This window comes from Sardina pilchardus, chromosome 13 (genome assembly GCF_963854185.1).
Source record: "Sardina pilchardus chromosome 13, fSarPil1.1, whole genome shotgun sequence".
Taxonomy (NCBI): Eukaryota; Metazoa; Chordata; class Actinopteri; order Clupeiformes; family Clupeidae; genus Sardina; species Sardina pilchardus.
In genome coordinates, this window is record NC_085006.1 from 16,489,678 (window position 1) to 16,497,177 (window position 7,500).

Sequence of the window (7,500 nt, forward strand, 5' to 3'; positions counted from 1 at the left end):
CAACATGTTGCCAAAAAATGTTTTATCGAAGGCAGTGTCCTAATGATGTGTGTGTGTGATGTTTGTGTAAGATGTGTGTGTTGTGTGCGTATTGCTTTCATGGCTTGGTTGTTTGTTGTCTGTGCTATGGATGTGGGCAGATGGAGGGAGGAGGGCCACATTAGGTGTTTAACATGTATTTATGGAGGACTCTGTGTGTGTGTGGGATGATTTGCAACCGCAATCAGTCAGCACTTCAATTATGGAGGTTCTGTCATTAAGAGGGTTCATCTGGAAGCATTCTGACTGTAACAAGAGGGACCGTTCAGGAATGAAGTGAACTCTCGAAAGAGAGAGTCCATCCATGCCGAAAGAGGAGAGTGGACATTTAGGCCACCGTTCAATCATTTGGGCTGCAAGTCCCAGTTTCAATCACATCTGTCCAGTCAGCGCCCATTGGTCCTCTCAGGGCTGTCAAACACATCCACACAAGTGTTTTTCTTAAACTGTCTTGAAGGTACTCAGATACTTGTCTCTTGAACATACTCAGATACTTGTGGCCAACACCCAGTAATGGCGGAACTCAAAGGAGTATCGTAGACACAGAAAGTTGAGTTGAGTGGTATTATCCTCGTTACTATTGGCTGTGACGTGTGAACATCTGCAATATCTGCCAGAAAAACAAAGCAAATGCGTTCTAATGGTAGCTTTCCGGCATTCTATCAATATCTTTCTTTCGTACAGTACATACTGAACTTTCGACTTTCATTTTCAACACGAATACAGTTTATTATGTCATTGCCCGTTTACTGTCACCATTTGTGCCTTGTGGTCTTGTACTGATTTTTCTGTGACGTGTGTGTTGTGGGCATAGTGCTGTGGAAAAGACCCTAACAGTCTGTGTATCCGAACAGTCCCAAACTGCTCGCAGCGTGGTCCCCTACATCATCCTTTTGCTGTACACAGTAGGGTTCAATATCCAAATGTTTATCTCAGTAAATGTTTTGTTCCTTCAGTGACACATTTAGAGAAACATTTAGATGAGACAGATTCCAGCCAGACTCAACAGAATCAAGGGTTGAATTGCCCCATAGTTAAGATTAACGAGCACTTCATTTGAGTGCAGAGTGTTTGTTTAGTTAAGGACCCAGGAATTAGAGCATTGTGATATGTTATTGACTCCTTGCCCATTTAACTGTGCCACTGTCAGCAGTGGAAACCCATCCGATCACCATCAGAAAGAGGCTTTGCTCAGAAGGCATGCTCAGAGTTCAGCCAGTCTCTTTTCTCTCAATTAGGTCAAGCTTTCAGTCCCACAAAGAACTTTCACTCAGGCATTCTGCCTCAGAGATCAACCAGCAGAATGCCATTTTTTTTGTGATAGTGCTAATTTCTTGTCCAAAGCCAAGGTCATACTGTTGTCTTTGTTTAGATTTTAGATTCTAAAATGGCCCCACAAAATTAGTAGGTTCTTGGCTATCTCCTTGACACTTGCCATGTGTTCAGTTGCCACAATGCCCAGTGTTCTGCCACCCTCAATTGACCTACATGCAGCCCTGATTAAATTTGCCCCAACCAACATGGTCTTCCAGGAACCTCCCCCGCCTGTAATTGAATCAGAGGGTCACAGGAAGGTATTCACAAGACGTTCTCCACAGCCTCAAACATTTGCCAGCCTGGAGTGGACACGAGCTCATGGTCACGTCAATCATACACCCGATCTTTGCTTTTCACTCTCTCAGGTTTTATCAGCTTATTATTAACTATCGCAATAACTCGTGATCATTAGAGATAATCTCTTACGCTGCTGTTTGCACTTTGCACTCCTCAGACCTTTGCACTTTCCGCCATCAATGGTAGTGATGACAAGATTGATTGACAGGTCGTCTGAGGTGTTGATATGTGACTGTTGTGGTGTTTGTGTAAACAAGTGTGACATCAGGAACATCTCACGGGTCAGTCCTGGTGGCCTTTCATTGGCCACCATTGGTATCCACCCCGGGGGTTCCCAATCTTTTCTGGCAGGTGATCCTATTTTGAGAGAGCGCACAACTCATGTCCGCTGTAACATCCAGACGAGAGCGGTACTTTCATTTTCCCCAAATGTCCACGTGCGCCTGGTTGTTTTGCTACTTTGTTTCGAACAGTGATCAAGCATGATTCCATCCATCGAACACCTCATGCAGGCTGTCTAAGTTTATTTTCACTTAGGTAGATTGTAATGGAGGATCCATTACATTATTTGGACATCATGGGGTTTATTGCATGTATATTTTAATGCATTGTGGTGGTCAATTGTCAATTTCTGTGAACAGGAACAGTTGTAGATGTCAGAGGGAGTGCACCTCGATGGCAGCCAGTTTGAAAGGTTTTAATCCATCCCCCTTTTCCCAGTGCAGCACCCAACCATTGTCGCAGGTTTTGTGCTACAGGAGGGGGATGAGACCTCTGGGCCTGGAGTGGAAGTTTTGGGTGAAGGGGAGAGAAGGGAGTGCTGAAGCTGGAGAAGGAAAGAAGGGGAGCAGGGAGTGGGGAGGGGGGTGGAGGAGAGGAGAGGACAGGAGAGGACAGCCACAGGAGTCTCAGCTGGGGAGACAGTGTGTCAGTCTGGGAGCAGGGGAGCTTTGTGCGCGTTTGGCTGCCTCTGATTCAGCTGTCTCATCTCATCAGAGTCCAGAACTGTCCTCTATCGAAATCACTCACACACACGTCACACACACACACACACACACACACACACACACACAGTTACAGACAGTCATAAGAGAGCACAGACGTTCTCTTTTTAATAAAACACACACACCCACACACTCTTAACGCTTATCAGAACTCACAATTCTAAGCTTCAGTAAACCACAGACACACACACACACACACACACACACACACACACACACTCCCAGACGCACCTCAAATGCTTCCAAAAAACAAGATTAACTCCAGTGTAATGAAAAACTCAGCTTAACGGCGCAAAGGTGCTGAACAAAATCATATTCCTCAGCCGGAAAAAAAAACACAAAAAATTGCCATTCTTCCCTGTCTGCCACCACACATGGCAAACAGATCCAGCGTCAGGTCAAAACTCCACCAGATCCCGCAGGTTATGTTTTGTGGCACCTCCGACCCCGCGACCCCTTGGGGTCGACACTTGCCAAAGGGAACGTGCGACCCCAAGACACTCCCAGATGTAACCCCACACTACCCCGCCTCGGAGGCTGGGGGTGTGAAGGGGTGAGAGGGGTGCGGTTGGGGGTGGGGTGCTTGATGTATGAGAGTGTCACACGTGAGGGCAGGGGCTTGTGGATAGGGTCGTCGTGTCATCTCTGCTCCCAGGTCAGAGCGGAGATTCTGTTTACTCCGGCTCGGCTCGGCGCGGCACTGCCCGAGAAGAGAAGTGGGTCACCCAGAGGCTGCGCCTGTGCGTCTGGCTCCAAGAGTGTGTCATACATTTTTCCCTGTGTGTGTATGTGTATGTGTATGTGTGTGTGTGTGTGTGTGTGTGTGTGTGTGTGTGTGTGTGTGTGTGTATGTGTATGTGTATGTGTATGTGTATGTGTGCTATTTCGCTATGCGTGGAGTCTAAACCCAGATATCTCCCTTGTACTAATGTACGGTATCAGCAGTAGCTCTCTGCACTAGGATTACCTCAGAACACCTGTGCCAGCTTGCCTATCCCCCCCCCGCCCCACACACACACACACACACACACACACACACACACACAAACTCCCACCTGTCTGCCCTGAATCATAGATCAAGCATGCAAAGCCACAGCCAAGCCAGAAATCCCATCACCTCAAACAATGAGAGCGATGTCCGACTCGCTCCCCGCGACACACCAGCACCTTTGTTCCCCTGCCAGCACGATTCCGATTTCGCTCGTAACAGCCACCGCCGGACAACTTCCAGCCCCCCCGCCGTCATTTCCAATTTTAGCCCCCGATGTTAGCGCTCGCGCCATGTGGGCCCCAGTGAGAGAAGCCGCATCAGCAAATGTCCAGCAGAACACCTCAGGCGCTTTTACCGACACTCGCGCCAAGTGAAGGACAAGTGTTGCTGTCCTGAAACGCTGATCCCGATGAGTGTTTGGGAATGGATCAGTGTGAGAGAGAGAGAGAGAGAGAGAGAGAGTGAGAGCGTGAGTTACGGGTCAGAGCAGATGCAGTCTAATTGCTCTCATGTTTCGGTTTGGGATTTTGCAATCCGCGGTTTGTGGATTTAGCTGCTTTGTGCGTCTGCAGTGTGTGTGTGTGTCTGTGTGTGTCTCTGTGTGTGTGTGTTTGTCTGTCTGTCTGTCTGTATTTATATTGTGTGTGTGTGTGTCACAGTTTTCTTTGTGGACATGCTGCATGTCTGTGGGAGAGAGGGTTCAGCCCAGCTTCAGTGTGTCATCCTGCCTGACTGCTCCCCATATCGCCATCGTTAGTGCTTCTGGGTTGCTCTCATGCTGATGACCTCACCAACCCCCTCTCTCGACCTCCTCTCCTCTCTCCTCTCTCCTCCCCCTCTTCCTTCCAAGGAATGGCGTATGATCGCCTTGGCCACAGTCATATTTGGCTGCTGTTCAATGCACAGGCACAGCGAGATAGGTGTACACTTATCCTCTCACGCACAGCAGACGTATACTTACTCCCACACACACACTCTCCGAACAGTGCTTGGCCTGCTGCGATTGTGTTATAAATAAATAGATACGCAACATAGAGACGAGGATGGAAGGAGAGAGAGAGGGAGGGAGGGAGAGAGGGATGGATGGAGGGAGGGAGGGAGGGAGAAGAAACCTGCAGCTGTAATCTCACCCTTTGTCCTGTGGCAGATCCATCTATCGGCTCACGGCAGGGATGGACAGATGGAGGAGGAGGAGGAGGAGGAGAGGAGAGATTGAAAGAGAGATAGAGTGGGCGAGGGGAAGGGACCGCTGGTTTATAGGAAAGCCGGCACAACCAGGCCTGTTGCAGCCCTCCTTGCTTGCAGATTTATTTCTTTTCCTTCTCTCCTCCTGCAACCCGGCACTTGCCCCACTTTTTGGACGCTGGGGGAATTGCATGTCGTCCATTTCCCTCGCAGTGTTTAGCAGAGAGGAAGCTTGAGGCTTTTCTCTCTTTTGTATCTTCGTTGTTTACTCAGCACAGAGGTGCCTGCCAAAGCTCTGCGTTTATAAGACGCTGGAGAGGATGGCTAAAACAGGACCCATCTGTGTTCGGTCAAGTGTAGCATAGAGAATGGATAGGGAATTGAACAAACCTCACCTACTGGTAGGCCTTAAAAACAATGTCAGAGGGCTGTGAGACCACCAATAGAATGTGTACGTTCTCTTGGAATGAGACGTGGCCTATAAATGAACGAGCACACACAATACCCACAGGAAGATCTGATTACTGTAATCAAACAAAGCCAGTTAACAGCCAATCAGACATATCCACTGACCTTAGACAGAACCAGAAGAGACATTAGACCAATTTATAGATCCTTGGATTAGCACTGAGGGAACTGGGAGAGTGGCTACTAGTGTAATGATATTGCACTAAGTCAACGCCATGGGCAGCCCGAGGGTTTATAGTTCTCTTAAGACTTGAGTTCAGAGGTGAACAAATGACTGAACGTCACCACTCCCCCCCCCCCCCCCCCCCCCCCCCATACACAAGCTAACGCCTGACTAAGCTAACACTGATATTCCCGCTCTTTGTGTCCCCATGGAGATACAGCATAGGAAAGCAACAAGCATGTTTATCACCACAAGGGCAGCTTTGCACTTATCTCCTGAAGTCATTTCCTGTTGTATTTCTCAGAATTAATAGTCCGTTCAAGTTTATAGCAGAGGAATTACTTGGGCTTATACAAATTGAACGGCTAGGTTTTTGTAAAAAAAAAAAAATAGGAGCTTCAATTGCTAAACAAAGGGGAGAAAGAGAGTCAAGGCAAGCAAACAACCCAGTGTTTTTTTTTTTCTTTTTTCTTGAAAGAATGCAACAGAAATACACTCGTCCTTATTTAGCCTTGCAGCATCATCTCTCTCTCCTTCAGGACGACGTATTCCAGATGTGCTGTTCCTGTGTGTGTGTGTGTGTGTGTGTCTGAGGGCAAGAACAGTTTATGGAGAAGAAAAACACTGATTATGTACATCTGTTCAGCCGAGGCAGCTCCATTCGCGCAGACTAAATGTTTGTGTGGGCGTTATCCAGCGCATAGGCGCGTTTGCGCTCGACTGTTCTCACAACTTTCGCATGTGAAAGGAGTTAAGGGTTTCTGGGCTGCGTACTCCTCCCTGTCATTCTGGTACGTTTCTTTTTTTTTCCACCTCTCTTTTTCCTTGTCCTGCAGTCGCTCTCTCCCTCTTTCCATCTTTCCTCGTCTTTCTCTGTCTCTACTCCAGCTGGTTTTCATTGGGGGATGAAATCATCGCTCTGGAAGGCATCGCGCAGACCTTACGGCTCTTTTAGTCTTTTTATGTGTGTGTGTCTCTCCCTTTCTCTCTCTTTCTCTCTCTCTGAATGTGTGTGTGTGTGTGTGTGTGTATGTTTAATGGGCCCAGGAGAGGTGTGGGCCGAGGCTGAGGTGGGATGACTTGCAGCTGGGCCTGAGAAGGCCGAGGGAGGACAGCAACTCTGGTCCTCTTCTCCTGCGGCCCCCCCCCCCCGTTGGACGGCTGTCGAGCGCCGTAGGTCCTCTCTCCTCTCCTTCCTTTGGCAGGATGGATGTTGGCAGTCAAGGTCGCTGGGACCTTGTGGCTGTGTGGCTGTAGTAGTCAGCGCTCCGTGCGCATTCTGGCCACATGAGGGGGATTAGCGAGTCACCGGAGCACATCGGACCCGGACAGGGTTCTCTTCCGAGCCGCTTTGCTCTGGGATGTGGTAACGCGAGGGACACGTTAATAGCTGGGTAAACACGCCGATGTTGAAAGAGTGCTGGACGAGCTGGCGAGTCTGCTTGGTCTTTGCGCGGTTGTTAGGAAGCGGTCAAGTCCTGTTTGAGAGTTAGCATAGCAACATCTGGACAGTGGCCCCCCTGGCTCTTGTTTAGTCATTAATGCTCTAAGTTTAAGAGAAGTCTCCCTGGTGTGGATTAAAGTGCTGAGGTGAATGCAGACTACCGGGCATTGTTGTCAGTGAGAAGAAAAACTAATAACTACAGTAACAACGGAGTACAGTTGGAAGTGTGTAAGCATGACAATAGACGAAGTCTGCGTGAGACTGATGGTGAAGTTACAGTAGTCCTGGGGGTGTGAGTGGAGTGGAGTCTGTGTGTGTGTGTGTGGGGGGGGGAGTGGTGTGGGTGGCCTGATGGATGGCTGCATGATGGATGGGTGTTGGGACTGCTGTGGAGAGGCAGCAGAGTGCTGGTTAGAGCTGCTGGAGAGCTGCTGTTAGTGGTTGGCTGCTGCTGCTACTGCTGCTGGAGAGGAGAGGAGAGGAGAGACCCTGGAAAGAGGGAAGCTCCCGTCAGCGGTAGGCCATCATGAGCCGGCAGAAATAATGAGGCTGATCAATACAGTCCCTCCTCTCTTTCTCTCTCTCTCTCTCT

General features: G+C 48.9%; 1 protein-coding gene across 2 annotated transcripts in view; it reads left to right on the forward strand.

Moving 5' to 3' along the window:
• The window catches only part of numbl (NUMB like endocytic adaptor protein), a 50,352-nt gene that overhangs the window by 26,032 nt on the left and 16,820 nt on the right, over positions 1-7,500 (forward strand). The gene's annotated exons all lie outside the window — the stretch shown is intronic.